This window comes from Ovis canadensis, chromosome 22 (assembly GCF_042477335.2).
Source record: "Ovis canadensis isolate MfBH-ARS-UI-01 breed Bighorn chromosome 22, ARS-UI_OviCan_v2, whole genome shotgun sequence".
In the NCBI taxonomy this organism is placed as follows: domain Eukaryota; kingdom Metazoa; phylum Chordata; class Mammalia; order Artiodactyla; family Bovidae; genus Ovis; species Ovis canadensis.
In genome coordinates this window covers 24872192-24894114 of record NC_091266.1, presented here as the reverse complement: position 1 = coordinate 24894114, position 21923 = coordinate 24872192, and the positions used below count along the sequence as shown (strand labels likewise).

The window sequence follows — 21923 nt, the reverse complement described above, 5'->3', positions numbered from 1 at the left end:
GGGTCACAGAGTAGATAGGGGTGGGTGTTCACTTATCTCTGTGAGAAACTACTGAACACCTTTCCAGAGTGCTGTTCTATTCCACAGATCTACCACATTTTAAGAGTTTCAGTTGCTCCACAGTCTTATCAACATTTGGCACTGTTGGTTTTTTAAAAAAATTCTAGTCCTTCATTTGTTTATTAGTCATTTTTATACTTCCTTTTGTGAAATATCTAAGTTATTGGCTCATTTTATCCCCCAACTGGACTGTCTTTTTTATTACTGATCTAAAGGAGTCTTCTATATATTCTGGGTATAAGTCCTTTGTCAGATATTTGCTTCCTGTGTACAACTTGCCTTTCCATTTCCTTAATAATGTGCTTTGATTATCAACAACTTTAAATTTTTATAAAATCCAATATACCATATTTTTCTTTTGTTTAGAACCTTGTAGTCTCTCTGAGAAATCTTCCCATGCACAAAAACAGTTCATAAACATATTCTCTATCTTTTGTTATAGCAGCTGTATACATACTTTTAGACTTTTCTCAGTTTCTATTTTAATTTGGTTCTATTTAATTTGGTTTAATAGATAATGCTAAGGATAATTAGAGTATCTAAAACATGGACAAATGATTTCAAGGACAGTGATCATAAAATCTAATAAACAACAGCTCACTGCTACCTGCAGTATCTTCCACCATGGGTTGCTTATGAGAGAAAATGAATAAGCAAAAAATAATCTACAAAATACAATTTTCTCTCAGAAAGCCTACAATGTAAATGTGAGCAGAGGAGGGGAGGGGAGATATTATGGAAGATTAACATTTCATTTTTACTTCATTCTGAGTCTGGTAACTTTATGATTTGAATCCAAATACATAAACCTACACTATATTAATAGGAATGTACACATCCTATTGCCCAGCTCCAGGGAATACTATTCAAAGGCGGTAGTCCTATACACTTAAACTGGAGCCCAAAGTAGTGGCAGGACACATACCAAAATGGTCATAGTGGTTATCCTGGGTTTACAGGGAGAGATGGGTGCTTTCATGATTTACTTTCAACACTTCCACAATTCTGTTGTTAAAATATAAGCACATACTACTTTCAAAAGAAAAAAGTTTTCTGCCCTAATTTATTTCCCCTAAAAAGTAAGAATTGATGAAGTTATATCACATTGTTCTACCTCCAAAGAGTAGGCTTCATGAAAGTCTAGGTTCTTTTAAACAGTATTTTTTAGAGTTTACATAAAATTATTATTTTTATATACTGTTTTGAAGTACAAAAAACAAGAATCAAAGTTTTTTTATGTGACAACAGTCCTCTTTGAGAAATAATTAGTTTTAATGAGATTCATGCAATCCCTATTTATAACGACTCGGGAGGTTTTTCTTAATTGTATTTTCATTCAAACTGAGCCTGTCCTGAGGATATTAAAAAAAAAATTTTACTAGCACACACTTGGTGCCAAATCACAAATCTGACATCACTGAGAAATGATGTCAGCAAAACCAGAAACGATTCATTAAAATGCTGGTAATGTGTTATTCCTCTAAACCCCTCGTAGATGTTCCAGCTGAAAAGCTTTTTCTTCAATTTCATCAACACACTTTTATGTTACTTTAGCTAATAACTACTTTGTTTATAATGTATATTCAAAGATAACTGTTATCTTTTTTTAATGTTCAAGGATTATTTATTATGGGCACAACTGCTAAGAATTTCTGCTTCCCATTCTTTTATTTTTCTACATTCCTTTCAGGAAGGACAAAGGCTTACTAAATAGTCTCATTTGATTCCTCATCAGTTCAGTTCAGTTCAGTCGCTCAGTCGTGTCCAACTCTTTGTGACCCCATGAATCACAGAACACATACTGAAAAATAAAATCACTTCAGTTCTAAAAAAGAAAAGTATCTGTAAGGGTAAACTTTCATTAAATTAAATATTCCATAAAATAATAATGACTGAGCTAGTAAAATGAAAATAGATTTGAGTAGGCAAATAGGTACCAAACTGGTGGTGGCCTATTGAGGTGCAATGTTAAGGCTATTAGAACAATATCCAGGTTGGAGACTGAGAAAGAATATGACGATTGATTACCAATGTCTGCCATTAGTGAGGGAGAGAGGATAAAATAAAAATGTTCACTCTGCCATCTCCAGAAGACATCAATACAACTTATGGGTTGTCGTCACTCAGTCACTAAGTTGTGTCCAACTCTGCAACCTCACAGAATGCAGCACGCCAGGCTGCCCTGTCTTTCACTATCAATTTAGAAAAAGAAAATTTGAACATTATAAATTATTATACAGTAGGCAAAGTTACTGTAACCAGATACAAGTCTATTATGAATAAGCCTTAAAAAGCTTTGTTCTAAAAATATTTTTTTACACTGGCGTTCAATATAAAGGGGCCATCTCTTAAAACTTCTCTTACAGGAGCATGTATATACTTTCGACGATTATAGAGTACTGGTATAGGCATTTGCCCTTTGTAAATAACTGCAAAATTGGGGGAAAATACATGAGGAACTAAACAAAAGGCAGCAGAGGCCTATGATCTTCAAGGAAAAAGAAACCTTACCTGCCTCGTGCAAAACCTGTATGCAGGTTTTTCTCTAAGTTTACCCTTATAGATACTTTTCTTTTTTAGAACTGAAGTGATTTTATTTTTAAGTGTGTGTTATAAGGAATCAAATGAGATTATTTACGTAGTAAGCTTTTGTCATTCCTGAATGGAATAATAAATAATCTTTGAACATTAAAAAAGAAAAACAATTATCTCTGAATATACATTATAAACAAAGTAGTCAAGAAGCAACAGTTAGACTCAGACATGGAACAATGGACTGGTTCAAAACTGGGAAAGGAGTACGTCAAGGCTGTATTTTGTCACACTCATTGCTTAACTTCTATGCAGAGTACACCATGCGGAATACCAGGGCAGATGCAGGCACAAGCTGGAATCAAGATTGCCAGGAGAAGTATCAATAACTTCAGATATGCAGATGACACCACCAATGGCAGAAAGCGAAGAGGAACTAAAGAGCTCCTGATGAAGTTGAAAGAGAAGAGTGAAAAAGCTGGCTTAAAACTCAACATTCAAAAAACTAAGATCATGGCATCTGGTCCCATCACTTCATGGCAAATAGATGGGGAAAAAATGGAAACACTGACAGACTATCTTCTTGGGCTCCAAAATCACTGAGGATGGTGATTGCAGCCATGAAACTAAAAGATGCTTGCTCCTTGGAAGAAAAACTATGACAAACCTAGACAGCATATTAGAAATCAGAGACATTACTTTGCCAACAAAGCTCCGTATAGTCAAAGCCTCGGTTTTTCCAGTAGTCATGCATGGATGTGAGAGTTGGACCGTAAAGAAGGCTGAGTGCCAAAGAATTGATGCTTTTGAACTGCAGTGTTGGAAAAGACTCTTGAGAGTCCCTCGGACTGCAAGGAGATCATATCAGTCAATCCTAAAGGAAATCAACCCTGATTATTCTATTGGAAGGACTGGTGCTGAAACTGAAGCTCCAATACTTTGGCTACCTGATGCAAAGAGCTAACTCATTGGAAAAGACCCAGATGCTGGGAAAGATGGAAGGCAGGAGGAAAAGGGGACGACAGAGGATGAGATGGTCGGGATCGCATCACTGACTCAATGGACATGAGTTTGAGCAAGCACCAGGAGATGGTGAAGGACACAGAAGCCTGGTGTCTTGCAGTCCATGGGGTCGCAAACAGTCAGATCAACTAAGCGACTGAACAACAACCCCAAGACTGCCTTGTTTTCAGCTTGAAGACTCTTTTGACAGGGCAGAAGGAAATGGAACAAAGGTTTCGCTGAGGTAAACAGACAGAAACTGGCGTTCTGGATGGTGAAGCAGCTAGGGTTTGCGGAACAGAAAAGCAGGAAAAGGAGGATGGACAGATGGAGGGACTTCGAAGACTGTGTGGAAATTAACCTCAGGGCCTTGGCATGGGTTAGGCTGCATAGCTGCAGGTTCTGGAAGCATAATGGAGATAACATCAGAGAAAGAACAGTACTGGGAGAAAGAGTTCTGTCCAGCCAGAATGGAGAGACTTTAGGTATTCAGCTGAGACCCTAGAAAGCCACACCTGAGGAATAAGGACCATGACACGAAGCAAAAGACAAAACTGAAACAGGCCTACCTTAACAAAGAAAACCAAGCCTGATGATATAAGATTAGCCATTAATTTAAATGCCTGCCAAAATGAAACTCAGCACACTTAAAGTAACAATTCAGACTTCCTACAACATAAAACATTCATCATACAATTAAAACTTATTAGGCATGCAAAGCAGGAAAATATGATCTCTGACCAAGAAGGGAAAAAAAAAGTAGTCAACAGAAACCAATTCCAAGACAAACCAGATGTTGGAATTAGCAGACATGGATTCTGAAGCAGCTATTATAAAAACATACAAGAATGTAAAAGAAAATGATTATAGCTTAAGTGGAAAGATGAAAAATCTTAGCAAAGGCATAGAGATTATAAAAGACAAATTCTAGGTCTCAAAAGTACAGTATCTGAAAAGAAAAATCTACTCGCAAGACTGAGGACTGCAGAAGATGTGGGAGATTGAGTTTTCTAAGAATGGACATACCCATTACACATGCTCCTCTTAAACATAACCTTAACAATAGTCTCTTTTAAGTGGTGGAGTCTACGGTCCATCCCCCTTGAACTTGGGCACACTTCTGTGATTACCTCAACCAACTGAGTACTGGCAGAAGTGAGATAAAGCTATTTCTAATGCTAGGTCATAAAAAATGCCATATACTTCTACCATGGACTCTGGATCTTCACTTTCAAGAAGGTGCCATGCTATGAGGAAGCTCAAAATAGCCTACATGGAAAGGCCAGGTGTAGGGTTCTGGCCAACAGCCCCATTAAAGACCTAGATAACAGACAGCCTATACCAGATACATGAGTGAAAACACAAACAGATGATTCAGCCCTCAATCTGCCAAAACTCATCTCCTGTCACTGAGTTTTCCCAACTAAGGCCCCAAATATTCTGGAGCAGAAACAAGTCATTTCCACCATGCCTTGTCCAGATTTCTGACTCACTTAATCTGCGAGTACAAAATAAATAAATGTTCTATGCTATTTATGTTTAGAGATGGTTTGTTATAGGTATCAGCTGGAAAATAAAGATATGAATTTGGTAACACATAGTAGTTAATTATTTAACACAGAGAACAGAAGAAAGAAATTAAAAAACAAAAATTTAAAGACATCATGGCTAAAAATTTCCCACCCACAGTATATAAAACATCAACTTAGAGACACTACAAGCTCAATAAACTCCAAATAAGACAAATATAAAAAGAACCAAACTATGCCTATCATAATCAAAACCACTGAAAACCCAGGGGAAAAAACAAAAGGCGTCAAGAAAAAGATACATTATATATCTAGGAGAATACAAGTATGAATAATGGCTGACTTCTCATCAGATCCAATGAAGCATTCAAAAACAACAACAAAGTCATCACAGAAGTCTATATCCAGCAAAACGCCTTTCAAAAACAATCAACAAACATAAAGGATTTGTCACCAGCAAACTTGTTCCTAGGCTGAAGGGAACTAATTCCAGATGAAAACCTTGACTCTAAAGAAATAAACAAAAAGCATCAAAAATAGTAAATACAGGACTAAGTATAAAAGGACATCTTTTTTCTTGATCTCACTGAAAGATAACTGGTTAAAGCAAATAAAATAACATTGTATTCTGCGGTTTACTACATACATAGACATAAAATACATGACAAAAATCATACAAAAGAAATGGAGGAAAACAGAATTTTACTGTTGTAGGGCTCTTATATTTTAATGCTTACAATAACAACTCTAAGAGAACTGTAACAAGCTGTGTTCTATAATTCCGAGAACAAACTCTAAATATATACAGATACACACACACACACACACAAAACTAAAAAATAGAAGAATTTAAATGGAATACTTTAAAATATTCTACTAACCCCAAAGAGGACAGAAAAAAAGGAATGAGGGAGAAGGAGGAAATAGGAATGAATGGAATAAAATGGGAATGAATGAACAACTAAACACAAAGAGGAAGGTGTTAAGACTGAAAGAAAACATAGTAATCATCATATTAAATATAAATGGACTAAACACTCCAATTAAGAAAGTCAGTGATTATAAGGCAAGTTCAAAATTACAAATACTTGCTATACAAGCTGGCACACTCTGCAAGCAATGAATACACTATGCAACGCTAAAAGGTGAAAGAAGCCAGATTACGTAAATCAAATGCAAAACCAAATCTAGAGGCAACCAACTCTAGAGGCTCTATACGTTAACACCATGCTGCTGAATCCATTCCAACAGAGGAGAAAGAATCTAGGTAGCAAGATAAGCTTTTACTGACTCTTAGAAGGTATCAGAAATTCAGTTATTATTTTGGTGAAGTTACTGGTGGTCCAGAGTCTGATCTTCTTTCAGAATTAAACTTGATCATGTCAACATATTGAGTAGTGTTTTTTCCCCCCAGGAAATCAGAACCTGTATTGTATGACCGATGTATAATTATTATAATGATCATAATGGCAATATGTTAATTTATTGAAAAATCCAATTGCCATAAGAACTAAATCATTCATTTAAGATCGTATCTCACCATAAGGAGATCTGAGAAGTGTAATCAGAATGTTGCTGAGTAAGTGTGAACTCAAATAAGAGAAGTTAAATGAAGCAATTTTTAATAGACAGATATTCTGATGCTTCCATCTCCACAAAAGGAATAGCTTTCCCAAAACTATCTGAAGTTCATTGGCTAAGACTTCCTTTCTCTTGGCAGTGTTTTTCCTGTATTTCAATAGCCAACCAATCTTTCTTTACACTGAAAGGCTTTACGTAGATGAAGTTAACATATTCCACTGGACTAATCTGAAGTCTTACTCTAAGTTCTAAGAGTCCTTCTGTTTCTTAAAGGTGAACTAGTATATTTCTGCTCTGTGCCAGTATTTACAGATTAGAGCATTCTATCATTTGCAAGTGCTTGGACAACTGATAAAATATCACCCAAAAAATATTTCTTGAAAACTTGCAAAGTGACAAACACTACTGTAGATACACTGGTAACAAAACTCCAAGTATGAACAACCACAATCATTAATAAAAACTGCTTCCAGCAGCTTGACAGAAACCCAGCAAACCCGGTTTTACAAAGGTTCCCATTCAGAAAGCAGTCTAAGGACACCGGACAGTTCCTGCCAACCCAGCGGAGGCTAAGAAGAAACCAATTACTTTACATGCTGCATGGTCCTGCAGCAAAGCAACTATTTGGAAACTACATTTAAGTCATCTGCTGTATCCACGTTCAATCGATATTTGCCCTTACAACCCTAACAAACCTACAGCTGCTACTGCTACTACTGAAACGTGAAATTGGATTGCTGTTTTTCTTTTCAACACATAAATCGTATCATGCTTCATCCCATTAAACAAAGGTAAACTTCAAATACTCTACTAGGTTGGTGCAAATGTCATTGCTGTTTCAGACTGTGAATTTTATCGTTATAACTAGGCTCAAACACATCTTTATTAATCAAAATGGGAACCATTATAATAAATACATTTGTGTCAATGAGAAGTAAGTTTGTTTACTCCTGTAGCATAAAAATCTGAGCTTCAGGATTTGACGAACTCTTGGAGAACATTTTCTGCCTCCTGCTGGTTGTAGAAGTGTTTTGCCTGCAAAAAGTTGAGATACTTGAAGAAATGGTAGTTGGCTGGTGAGACGTCAGGTGAATATGGTAGATGAGGCAAAATTTTGTGGTACAGTTTATTCAACTTTTGAAGTGCTGGCTGTCTGATGTGTGGTTGGGTGCTGCTGTGGAGGAAAATCGGGCCCTTTCTGTTGACCAATGGCAGCTGCAGGCAATGCAGTATTCAGTGCATCTCATTGATTTGCTGAGCATACTTGTCAGATAAAATGGTTTCGCCAGGCTTCAGAAAGCTATAGCGGATCAGACTGGAAACAGACCACCAGCAGTGATCATGACCTTTATTTGGTGGAAATCGGTCTTTGGGGAAGTGCTTTGGAGCTTCTTTTCAGTTCAACCACTGAGCTAGCTGTTGTCGCCTGTCATATAAAATCACTTGTTATAGAAGAGCTGTAACAAACCTAGACAGCAAATTAAAAAGCAGAGACATCACTTTACTAACAAACATCCATCTAGTCAAAGCTATGGTTTTTCCAGCAGTCATTTACAGATGTGAGAGCTGGACCACGGAAAAGGCTGAGCACCAAAGAACTGATGCTTTCGAATTGTGGTGCTGGAGAAGACTCTTGAGAGTCTCTCAGACAGCAAGGAGACCAAACTAGTCAAATCTAAAGGAAATCAACCCTGAATATTCATTGGAAGGCCTGATGCTGAAGCTGAAGCTCCAATACTTTGGCCACCAGATGCAAAGAGCCGACTCACTGGAAAAGATCCAATTGCTTGGAAAGATGGAAGGCAGGAGGAGAAGGGGGCAACAGAGGATGAGCTATTTGGATGGTATCACTGATTCAATGGACATGAGTTTGAGCAAACTCTGGGAGATAGTGAAAAACAGGGAAGCCTGGCATGCTATAGTACATGGGGTTACAGAGAGTCAGACATGACTTAATGACTCAGTTCAGTTCAGTAGCTCAGTCGTGTCTGACTCTTTGCAACCCCATGAACCTCAGGATATCATCAACTCCAATGCTGGAGGCCTCCCTGTCCATCATCAACTCCTGGAGTCCACCCATAACCCATGTCCATTGAGTCGGTGACACCATCCAACAATCTCGTCCTCTGTCGTCCCCTTCTCCTCCTGCCCTCAATCTTTACAAGCATCAGGGTCTTTTCAAGCAGTCAGCTCTTCGTATCAGGTGGCCAAAGTACTGGAGTTTCAGCTTCAAATTCAGTCCTTCCAATGAACACCCAGAACTGATCTCCTTTAGGATGGACTGGTTAGATCTCCTTGAAGTCCAAGGGACTCTCAAGAGTCTTCTCCAACATCACAGTTCACAAGCATCAATTCTTCAGTGCTCAGCTTTCTTTATAGTCCAACTCTGATATCCATACATGACCACTGGAAAAACCATAGCCTTGACTAGACAGACATTTCTTGACAAAGTCATGTCTCTGCTTTTTAATACACTGTCTAGGTTGGTCATAACTTTTCTTCCAAGGAGTAAGCGTCTTTTAATTTCATGGCTGCAATCACCATCTGCAGTGATTCTGGAGCCCAGAAAAATAAAGTCAGCCACTGTTTCCACTGTTTCCCCATCTATTTCCCATGAAAGGATAGGATCAGATGCCATGATCTTTGTTTTCTGAATGTTGAGCTTTAAGCCAACTTTTTCATTCTCCTCTTTCACTTCCATCAAGAGGCTCTTTAGTTCTTTTTCACTTTCTGCCATAAGGGTGGTGTCAACTGCATATCTGAGGTTATTGATATTTCTCCTGGCAATCTTGAGTCCAGCTTGTGCTTCATCCAGCCCAGCATTTCTCATGGCATACTCTGAATATAAGTTAAATAAGCAGGGTGACAATATACAGCCTTGATGTACTTCTTTTCCTACTTGGAACCAGTCTGTTGTTCCATGTCCAGTTCTAACTCTTGCTTCCTGGTCTGCAAATAGGTTTCTCAAGAGGCAGGTCAGGTGGTCTGGTATTCCCATCTCTTGCAGAATTTTCCACAGTTTATTGTGATCCACACAGTCAAAGGCTTTGGCATAGTCAAAAAAGCAGTAATACATGTTTTTCTGGAACTCTTTTGATGATCCAGCAGATGTTGGCAATTTGATCTCTGGTTCCTCTGCCTTTTCTAAAACCAGCTTGAACATCTGGAAGTTTACAGTTCACCTATTGCTGAAGCCTGGCTTGGAAAATTTTGAGCATTACTTTCCTAGCATGTGAGATGAGTGCAATTGTGCAGTAGTTTGAGCATTCTTTGGCATTGCCTTTCTTTGGGATTGGAATGAAAACTGACCTTTTCCAGTCCTGTGGCCACTGCTGAGTTTTCCAAATTTGCTGGCATATTGAATACAGCACTTTCACAGCATCACCTTTCAGGATTTGAAATAGCTCAACTGGAATTCTATCAACTCCACTAGCTTTGTGCGTAGTGATACTTCATAAGGCCCACCTGGCTTCACATTCCAGGATGTCTGCCTCTAGGTAAGTGATGACATCACACCATTGTGATTATCTGGGTCATGAAGATCTTTTTTGTATATTTCTTCTGTGTATTCTTGCCACCTCTTCTTAATATCTTCTGCTTCTGTTAGGTCCATACCATTTCTGTCCTTTACTGTGCCCATCTCAGCACGAAATGTTCCCTTAGTATCTCTAATTTTCTTGAAGAGATCTCTAGTATTTCCCATTCTATTGTTTTCCTCTATTTCTTTGCACTGATCACTGAGGAAGGCTTTCTTATCTCTTCTTTGGAACTCTGCATTCAGATGCTTATATCTTTCCTTTTCTCCTTTGCTTTTCGCTCCCCTTCTTTTCACAGCTATTTGTAAGGCCTCCTCAGACAGCCATTTTGCTTTTTTGCATTTCTTTTTCTTGGGATGGTCTTGATTCCTGTCTCCTGTAAAATGTCACAAACCTCCGTCCATAGTTCATCAGATACTCTGTCTATCAGATCTAGTCCCTTAAATCTATTTCTCACTTCCACTGTATAGACATAAGGGATTTGATTTAGGTCATACCTGAATGGTCTAGTGGTTTTCTCCACCTTCTTCAATTTAGTCTGAATTTGGCAATAAGGAGTTCATGATCTGAGCCACAGTCAGCTCCCGGTCTTGTTTTTGTTGACTGTATAGAGCTTCTCCGTCTTTGGCTGCAAAGAATATAATCAATCTGATTTCGGTGTTGACCATCTGGTGATGTCCATGTATAGAGTCTTCTCTTGTGTTGTTGGAAACAGGTGTTTGCTATGACCAATGCATTCTCTTGGCAGAGCTCTATTAGCCTTTGCCCTGCTTCATTCTGTACTCCAAGGCCAAATCTGCTTGTTACTCCAGGTGTTTCTTGACTTCCTAGTTTTGTATTCCAGTCCCCTATAATGAAAAGGACGTCTTTTTTGGGTGTTAGTTCTAAAAGGACTTGTAGGTCTTCACAGAACTGTTCAGCTTCTTCAGACTTAATGACTAAACTACAACATATAAGTCATTAGCAAAAAAACACAAAGCAAGAAATGTGCATTAAAATGATGTATAACGTAACTCCATTTATTTAAGAATGTATTTCTATTATCAATGGCCAAGATCAACAATGTATAACCACAAATACTTTTACACCAACCTAACAGTCCTTAACTATTTTCTCCTAGTCATTTTCAGGTTGTCACAATCAAAATTAGTTATATATCTGATAAAAGAAAAGTATCTTGTTGAAAATGTACTCTTGCCTGCACAGTAGTACTTTTCCAACGTTATCCCAAGTTAAACAGAAAGGCAAAAATAAGAGCTTTATATTAAATTCAGGTGAAAAACAGTAATCTCCACAACTAAAGGAAATCTATTTTATCCAAAGAGGTATAAGATTCAAAGGAAAAGAGGTTTCTGGGGCTTACCGGGTGGTTCAGACAGTGAGGAATCTGCCTGTGATGCAGGAGATTCAGGTTCAGCCCCTGCGTTGGGAGGATCCCCTGGAGAAGGGAATGGCAACCCACTCCAGTGTTCTTGCCTAGAGAATCCCATGGACAGAAGAGCCTAGTGGGCTACCGTCCACAAAGAGTTATACAGGACTGTGTGACAACACTTTAGGGTTCTATCTATAATCCATTTTCAGTTAATTTTTGTGCACAGGCATACCTCAGAGGTGTTTTGAGTTCGGCTTCCTGGTGGCTCAGATGGTAAAGAATCTGCCTGGAATGCAGGGGACCTGGGTTCGATCCCTGGCTCAAGAAGATCCCCCGAAGAAGGGAATGGCAACCCACTCCAGTGTGCTTGCCTGGAGAATTCCATGTACAGAGGAGCTGGTGGGCTACAATCCATGAGGTCACAAGAAGTCGGACACAACTGAGCAACTACACACACTAGACTATGGCAATAAAATGGCTATAGCATTCTGGCTTCCCAGTGCATATAAAAGTTAAGTTTACACTACACTATAGTCTATTAAGTGTTGAAAGGCACTATATGTCTAAAGAAATGATGTACATACCTTAACTGAAAAATACCTTATTGCCAAAAAATGCTAACCATCACTTGACAATGAATAGCTTCCATAAACTTTCAATTTGTTTAAAAAAAAAAAAGGCAGGATCTGTGAAGTGCAATAAGTGAAGCACAATAAAATGAGGTATGCCGGTGGTAGAAGAAAGGTTCATTTTACTTTTATACTGAGTTACAGTTGCTTCTGTATCATTCTGTTAACAAGAGTATCCTTTCCCCAGTGAACTACCTCTGTACCTTTGTCAATAAACGATGTGTGTGTTTTTCTGCAATCTCTATTCTGCTCTACTGACCTATAAATACACGAGCCAGCCATTCCACTCACAGATAGCCAATAGAAACGAAAACACACATCCACAAAAATCTTGTACGTGAATACTCACAGCAGCTTTGTTTTTAATAGACACAAACTGAAAACAAATGTCCACCACAGGTAAATGGATAAATTATATCATATCTATAAAATGGAATATCATTCAGCAAGAAAAAGAACAAAATTAATAATAAAAGCAACAGGGATGAATTTCAAAAATACTATGCTAAAAGAAAGAAGCCAGACCCCAAAGAGTACATATTACATGACTGCATTTATGTAAAATTCTAGAACAGGCAAAACTCATCTACAGAGTGATAAACTTGCAGACTGCCTGCAGGGCAGCCCCAGAAGCTGGGCTGGGGACTGACTGCAAAGGGGCATTAAGAAACTTTTTATGGTAATAGAAATGTTCTCAATCTTGATTGTGGTAATGTTTTTACATGGGTGTATACAGCTGTACACTTAAAACAGGTAAATGTTGTTGCATGCAAATTATACCTTTAAAAAGTTGGTTTTTAAGAGTATATGATTATAATTATCAACTTGTAAAATACAACTCACCTCAAAAAAGTCTCAAATTTACTTTGATTAACAGCAGAAACAGCAACAGAAGAAGCACATCATATTCAGGAATTACAACTTTTTAGAAAGAAATGCAAAATGGCACCATCTACAATAGTACTGTATAACAGAACTTTCCACAATGATGGAAATGTTCTATATCTGGGCTATCCACCACAGAAGACACTAGCCACATGTGGCTACTGAACACTTGAAATGTGACTATTGCAAAAGAAAGTAAGTAAATTTATTTTTAATTACTGTAAACTTAATAAATAGCTACATGTAGCTAGTGGCTACCATATGGGTTAGCACAAGTCTAAAAGATGTATCGGCGAAAAAAATCCAATGGAACATGCTATGCGTGCTTCTTAGAAAGTATGTTCTTGGGATAGAGCATAAAATTGAAACACAAGAACGATACATTAATAACTAGGGACTTCACAACTGTCAAAATACCTACTGAAAACAATATTTTCAAGTACATGCAATTTTCTAACAAATTTTTGATATGCTTGATTTTCTTTTATCAGTAGACTAATAAAGAAGGGAACTACAATTTTGGATGTATTTCTAACCAAGAATGAGGAACAAGTTTGAGTGGAAATGCCAGGAAACAGGGAGAAAGTATTCATATAATTTTAGAATTCACGTCAGACAAGGAAGGAAATACTGGCATAGTTAGATATGATACAGATCAGTAAAACGGATTTCAAAAGCTTCATTTAAATAACAGGCTATGAATTCATAACTCAGTATCTAAAAGGAAAGACCACAGAGAGGTTTTAAAAACTAAACTTCTGTATAAACAATTACAAATGACCCTAGTTTAAAAAAGACAAAAGAGGAAAAACAAAAATTATTTAAGACCAATAAATACAGCTATAGAGAATTTACCCAGATTAGATTAAATATATATACATATATATATATGTATATATATCTCCAGAAAAAAAGGGAGGAAATATTTACAGATGAATATAAAACAGTAGCATATATAAAGGAAAATAAAAATGGTAAAGACAAAAGAAAAGGCTTGGAGTGCAAAGCAATGTTTAAACCAAAAAGAACAATAAATGAGACAGAATTCCACAAGTTAGCTAGCTATATAATGCTCGAGGCAGAAAAAAAGCAGGAACTCCTAAATTTCCTTTTCACTTCTATTTTCTCTGTCCAAGAAAATATTGCTCTGAATGAATAACTCAAGAGTGATGGATGCATGATATTTTCTGGATTAAAAGTTTTATTTGCAATTTAAACAAGGCTATTTCTTAACAAACAGCTACAAACAAAAATCTTTTCATATTCCATGATTATATATATTAGTAAAGCAGAGAGCAATCAATGATTCAAAACAGAGATAAACCACCAAGCTTATCACTGCTTTATCTGAATCTTATAAAATTCAAATGTAAGAGTAGCATTATAAAAATTGTCTGAAAAAAATAGTACCACTAATTTCCAAAGAGTTTGTAAAAATCAATAATCACAGCAAGGTCAGCACACACAAACCAACCAAGGAGAAACTTGTAAACCAGTAAAGATCACCAAATTGCTTAAACTCACACAGAAATACAATCAAAAATTACATTACAACAAACTGCAAAAAGTTTTAAGCTTGGTAATATTTATTTCACCAAGACTGTGAAGACATCTTGGGGGGAAGATGCATACATGTTGGTGAGAATATAAAATGATACCATTTTTAAGTTTAAACCATGGACTCACTGCAAAGAAATTTACCTTAAGGATATAAGTACTTGCAAAAGGACACCAAGACAAATGTGTGAAATTTCTGTTTAGAGCACTGTTTTCAATAGCAATAACTGGAAGCACCCTAAAACATGTATCTGAGTGGGCTGTTTATTATGCTATGGTCATAAAATGGAAGACAACCAATAAGAGAATCAATTTCATCTCCACACCAATATGGAAAATTCCAAAGTATGTTAAATGAAAAAATAATAATATGAAGTATGTTCTCATTTGTATTTCTTAAAGGGTGAGTATAACATGAAAACAATTTTTTAAAGAATATATGAAATTTTTAATTGTAGGTAAGAGAGTCTGAGGATGTGTGTGACGTGTAAAACAGGAGAAATGTGTAAGGGATATTTGCCATCTCTAGGCTGTTTAGCATCCAAAACTATTCCAATCTGGAGAGAATTTCAAGAAATAAACAAATACTCCCTTCCCCATCTTTCTCACATTACACGTGCAAGGTCTAAGATCAATTAGGTCCTCATGTTCTGGACACTGAATCCCAGGTAGTAAGAACAAGGTACAGATGAGTCAAGGAATTATTCAGAGAGCTCTCCAGCGGAGCTTAAAGTTTATGAACCCACTCACCAATATTTAGTCATGGTGGTAGTATCTGGGACAGCAAATATCTAAGCAGCAATGTCCTCAGCTGGGGGTGCTCTTCTTTATAACCTCTTGACTTGATCTGCTTCTCTTAGCTTCTGACAGTCTTCAAAGCCTGGTTCTCTGTGAGCTATTTTTTTTTTTTTTTTAGAATTCTCTTCTAATTAAGAGTTACTTTTTGTCACGTGCAATCAAGAACCCTGACCTCTTTTATTTTCCTGTAGTTTTTTTTATAAGTGAGGGTTGGTGAAATCATACTTTTTTTGAGTGTTCCCTTTAATATGTGAACTTTACTGTAATTTCTTATCTAGCACTGTGGGCAACAGTGAGACAGGCAGGAGAATAAACAATCTATTTAAAAGAAAATATCACAGCATTTTTTCAAGGAGCAAGTTCTCTCAAAGAACTTGAATATTACTTAGGGAAACATTCAGCATGACTGCCCCTCCCACTTCCTCCTCTCTCCTCCCAAGGATTTCATGCCCACAATTGGCTCACTGCCTTCTAAGTTTGATACAATGGAAAGGCGGAAAAAAGCAAGAAAACAGCACTTTCCAAAGGGAAATGGGAAAATTTAACTGTGGATACTTGGAAAGTTGAGACTGAGAACTTTAATGAGAGCAGAGTAATACTCTCAAAACTTAAAAATACTAGAATTCAAATCTTCTAATTTTTTTACCTTATTTCAAATAATTTCATATATATATATAAAAATCTGAATTAGTTGTGAGAATAAACACTGTCTTATTAAGTAAGTCTTTACTTTCCTCATTCCATGGAATAGTCCTAAATAAGCTTCCGACATGCAAAATTTTTTATTTTACTGGCATAATCTGTCTGGTGTAACTATTTTAGAACTCTGGAGTCTATTCAAAAGTTTACAGTTTTCAGGAGAGAAGGCCTGGACAGTAAATCACAATTAATTTCAATTTCAGCTCCTGGTGTGGTAGTAGTTAGCCACCCATCATCCCCTCCCAGCAGGCAGCCACACATGCATTCCTAGAGCAGTCTGATGCAGCTTGTGGGACTCCATCCTCCAGATATTAGAGATCTGTGTCTGGCTCCTTGACAGCTGCTTCTGATTATGATTATGGATGTGCACACACAAGCAGGCTGCCATTACTGCAATCCCCAGCAACAGAAATGGCTTCCAGGGCATTTAAAGATCCACAGCCTATTTTCTTTTCCCTTTTCTTCTTCCAGGAGCTGGGCATTTAAGAAGTATGACATCCATGCATAGGATGAATGTTAAGTCTTTCTGTGTGAACATTAGCCTTCAACTCCTTTGCGTAAATAGCCAAAGGGCTGTACTGCTTGATTATAGCAATTATGTGTAGCTTTGTAAGAAACCACAATCTTCCCAAAGCAGCTATATCATACTGTGTGCTGTGGACTTTTCATATACTGCCATACTGAATAGGAACAGAGTTTCTGTGTGCTACATGCTGGATAATTCTACCTATGCAACATTCTGGAAAAGCTGAAATTGTGGAGACCATAAAAACATCAGTGGTTGCCAGAGGCTGGGGACAGATAGATGAACAGGCAAAACATAGACCACTTTGAGGGCAGTGAAACTACTCTGTATGATACTGTAGTAGTGAATGTATACTTATATAATTTGCACAAATCCACAGGCTGCACAATATCAAGAGTGAGCCATAACATAGACTATATATATTCTCTGCGTAATGATGAGCCAATGTTGGTTCATCAACTTAACAAATGTACCACTCTGGTTGACGACACTGATAATGAGGAAGCTATGCACATAGAGTAGGGGTATACAAGAAATCTCTGTACTTTCTGCTCAATACAGCTGTGAACATAACATGGCTCTTAAAAAAAAAACACTCCACAGCTAATGATATGCCAAGATAAAAGACAAAGTGTTTTCTTCTGAAGCAAATGACAAGGCAGCAGGCCTACTTTTGCCACTTCTATTCTAACGAAGTATTGAATGTTCAAGCCAGAGTAATTAAGCAAGAAGGAAAAACGCATTCAAATCAGAAAGAAGTACAATTACCTATTTCCAGATGACATGATCTTATACAAAGAAAATTCTTAAGATGCCACACACACACATACAAAAAAAAAAACCTGTCAGAATAAATTCAGCAAAGTAGCAGCATACAAAATTAACATACAAAAATCAGGTGCATTTTTATATAATAAACAGTCCAAAAAGGGAAATTAAGAAAACAATGCTATTTATGATAGCATCAAAAAGGATAAAATACCTAGGAATTACCTTAACCAAGGAGGTGAAATACTTGCACATAGAAAGCTAAAAAATACTGCTGAAGAAAATCAAAGACCTAAATAAATAGAAAGACATCCCATATTCCTGGATTAGAAGACTTTATATTATTAAGGTTTCAATACTATATTATGCAATTCCTATCAAAATTGCAACAACTTTTTGCATGAATAAAAACTTCCATCCTAAAACTCAGGGACCCTCACAGGACCCTAAGTAGCCAAATTAACCTTGAAATAGAAGAGCAATGTTGTAGGACTCAATTCCCGATTTCAAAATGTACTTTGTACAATGCTACAATTGGCAATCCACTCCAGTATTTGGAGAAGTCCGCGGACAGAGGAGCCTGGTGAGCTACAGTCCATGCAAAAGAGTTGGACACAACTGAGCACGCATGCAACAATGTATGGCACTGGCATAAAGACAGACGTATACCAATGGAACAGACTAGAGAGCTCAAAAATAAAACTTTGCATATATGGTCAAATGATTTTGACTTGTTTGCTAAAACCATTCAACAGGGAAAGGAGAGTCTTTTCAACAAATGGTGATGGGAAAGGAAAGCTGGATATCCACTTGTCAAAGCACTAAGTTGGATCTTTATCTTTTATCATATACAAAAATTAACTCAAAATGGATCAAAGACTACACCAAAGACCTAAAACTATAAAACTCTTAAAGGGAAAGACAGGAAAAATTCATGACAATGAATTTAGCAATGATTCCTTGGATTCAACACCAAAGACACAGGCAACAAAAAAAGATAATACTGAACTGCATCAAAATTTAAAACTTTTATGTACCAAAGAACAGTATCAACATAGTAAGAAGGCAATCAATAGGATGGAAAAAAATATTTGCAAATCACATTATCTAGTAAATGATTAACATCCATTATATATAGAACTCAAAAACAAACAAAAAATCCAATTCATAAACTAGCCAAGGGCTCAAATAGACATATCTCCAAAGAAGATACACAAATGGTGATTAAGCACATGAAAAGACGCTCAGCATCGTTTATCATCAGAGAAATGCAAATCAAAACCACAATGGGATATCACTTTATACCCATTAGGACAGCTGTTATCCAAAAAACCCCAAACAAACAAAATAAAAAACCCCGGGAAAAAAGTGTTGGCAGTGAGGGTTTGGAGAAGTTGCAACACTTGTGCGTCGCTAGTAGGAATGTAAAATGATACGGCCACTGTAGAAAATGGTCAGATAGCTCCTCAAAAAAGCAAGCAGAGGATGATCATGTGACCCAGCAATCCCACTTCAGAGTGTGCCTTAAATTAGAAGCAGAGACTCAAACAGATACTGGCACACCCATGCTCATAGTAACGTTATCTACAATAGTCAATAGGTGGAACTAACCCAAGTGTCAATCGACAGATGAACAGATAAACAGAATGTGGTATATACACATAATAGAAGGACACATGCCACAACGGGGGTAAAACGACGTAAAATAAGTCCCCAAAAGATAAATATGATATGGAAACTTATGTAATATATAAGAACATGAATATATATATAAGAATATATATATATGTCTGACTCTTTGCGACCCCATGAACCGCAGCACGCCAGGCCTCCCTGTCCATCATCAACTCCCAGAGTCCACCCAAACACATGTCCATTGAGTCGGTGATGCCATCCAACCATCTCGTCCTCTGTGGTCCCCTTCTCCTCCTGCTCTCAATCTTTCCCAGCATCAGGGTCTTTTCCAAGGAGTCAGCTCTTCATATCAGGTGGACAAAGTATTGGAGTTTCAGCTTCAACATCAGTCTTTCCAATGAACACCCAGGACTATCTCCTTTAGGATGGACTGATTGGATCTCCTTGTAGACCAAGGGACTCTCAAGAGTCTTTTCTAACACCACAAAAGGATCAATTCTTCTGTGCTCACCTTTCTTTACAGTCCAACTCTCACATCCATACATGACCACTGGAAAAGCCACATTCCTAATCCTTTCTAAATGATCCTGAAAGCTTTTGAGAAATTCTCATTCTTCTTCATATTTTTTTTTAACTTCTTAATAATTTGCCTGGTATTGACCTATTTTCACTTATTGTGCTTGGCACTAGTAGGTCTTTTCAATCTAGAGACTCAAAACCTTGAGAAATGTTCTAGTATGATACTAGAAAAGACTTTCCTAGATGATTTCCCACACTGAGCGGGGAACAACACTGTGTTAGGCCAAACAAGGAAAACAACAGGCTAAATGAGCAGGAGTTTCTCGTTTTTGTCCTCTGATATACAAGATTTTATGGTTATTAAGGAAATCAGCTTTGGAATCTGACAGACCTGGACTCAATCCTCAGCCTGTTCTTACCAGCTGTGGCACTTGGGGAAGTTAGCTTCTTTCAAACCATCTATGAAATGGAGATAGGTTTACTGTAGCAATTTAGTAAGAGAACACATGCAAACTGCTTATACAACAGTAATACATATATATAAATGCAAATAAATGTCACCTATTATTAAAATATCAAAGATTAGATTGGTACAGATAATTTGATCACTGTCAAATCCATCATGGCTCTGCAATTTGTAAAGAATAAAGACTAACAAAAGAAGCAGGAGGAGTCTCTGGGGACAGAGTTTTCTTCTGGGGCGATAAAATGTTTTGGAACGTGACAGAGGTGGTGGTTATAAAACATTGTGAAGACACTAAATGTCCCTGAACTGTACACTCTGAAGTGGGCAGTTTCATGTTATGTGATTTACATCTGAATAAAGAAAAAAAGGAAGCAAGAAACAGACAGGCAATGAGGGAAGAAGTCAAAAGTTGTTGGAAAGGGAGAAGGGAATTGATATCCTCCTAAATTATTTTTGAAGCTTTCCTATAATCAATCTCTTTTCAACCTTTTTAAACTGAATAACCAATAATGGTAATGCTGAGAAAACAAACATGTCCTTTTTTTTATTGAAAATCAACATAACGTTGATTGAGAGATCATTATATAATTAAGAGAAAAATATTTGAAAAGTTTCTTCAGGAAGAAAATGCATAAAACAAGAAAAGGGAAGATGGACTTTTGAATCGGCAATATGGCTGCTTACACACGGGTGAAAAAGCTGATCTTTCCAAGAAAAGAGGAGGAAGTGATTTATTTCCTAATGACAGACAAGAGGAAAATATTGTTATATACAACTTTTTCATTTCAACATTTCCAAAACTGTGCTCCATGGAACACTGTTGAGAGAAATGTTATTTACTATACTACAAAAGAAAAGAAAGAGATAAAGGGGAGGGAAAGAGGAGAAGAGAAAGGGAAAGAAGAAAAAAAAGGAAAGGAACATATTAGAGTTTCATTCTTGGGAGAATTACAATGCATAATAGCACATTAAAGGTTCTGCAGTAAGAAAGCCAGTTCACCCCTATTAAATTTACACTTCTATGATTTATTACATACAGAACAATTCTTAAACTATATCTACTAAACATATGAAGCATCATCAATTTGTTAAAGATTGCCTAGATTTATACAGGTAACATAAATTATTAACAGATAACTTCAATATTAACCTGAGAAATAAGATTAATATACATATCAAAGAACAATAAATCACCCAAATAAAACATTGCTTCACATTACCAGCTGGTCAGAGCAAGAATTTTAGAGGCAAGAAAGAAAGGAGAGAGAAGGCAGCATTAAGATGAAAAGAAGAAAAAACAATCTGGGAAGAGTTAGTTTTTCCATTTCCATTCTATGAAATGACCCTGTCTTGCCCTGTCAATTCTAACTGCTTATTAAAGAAAACACCTACAGTAAAGATAGTAAAAAAAATTTCAACTTGGTTCACTTTTCCTCCACTTTTATTCTTTACATTAATTCCTGATCCCAGGAGGTAATCTCAAAAGGAGAAGTTAAATATCTGAATACCTCAAGTATAAAATTTTACATTGCTGTAACGAATTATATCTATAAACAGTTAATACTTTAAGCATGAAGGTATCTGGAATATGAGTTTTACTCAAAGCAATGATGTACAGCAACAACAAAGTCTGAATTCTGAACAATATTTCTTGTTTGGGGGGAAAAATCATAGGAATCATAGGAAACACATGGGATTAAAGACGAAAAGGTAATTGTAAATACTCTTTAGATATCCCAGTTTCTAAATCCCAAAGTTCACTGTTAACAGAAAAGATGTAAGAAAATAAAGACATTTTTTCACTGAGGTGTTACCATCTTTGAATGAAA

The 21923-nt window shown here is 36.8% G+C and overlaps 1 protein-coding gene across 4 annotated transcripts in view; it reads right to left on the bottom strand.

The window, feature by feature from the left end:
- Positions 1–21923, bottom strand: part of PTEN (phosphatase and tensin homolog) — a 96907-nt gene that overhangs the window by 39088 nt on the left and 35896 nt on the right. Inside the window, exons 1-2 of one of the 4 annotated variants that reach the window (XM_069567930.1) lie at positions 11604–13416; positions 10738–11088 (exon numbers count right to left, since the gene is read on the bottom strand). The exons of 2 other annotated variants lie outside the window; for them this stretch is intronic. The gene's annotated coding sequence lies outside the window, so the exon portion shown is untranslated. Of the gene's footprint in view, positions 1–10737; positions 13417–21923 lie in introns of those variants that run through there. One more of the 4 variants, XM_069567931.1, reaches the window with a different exon arrangement.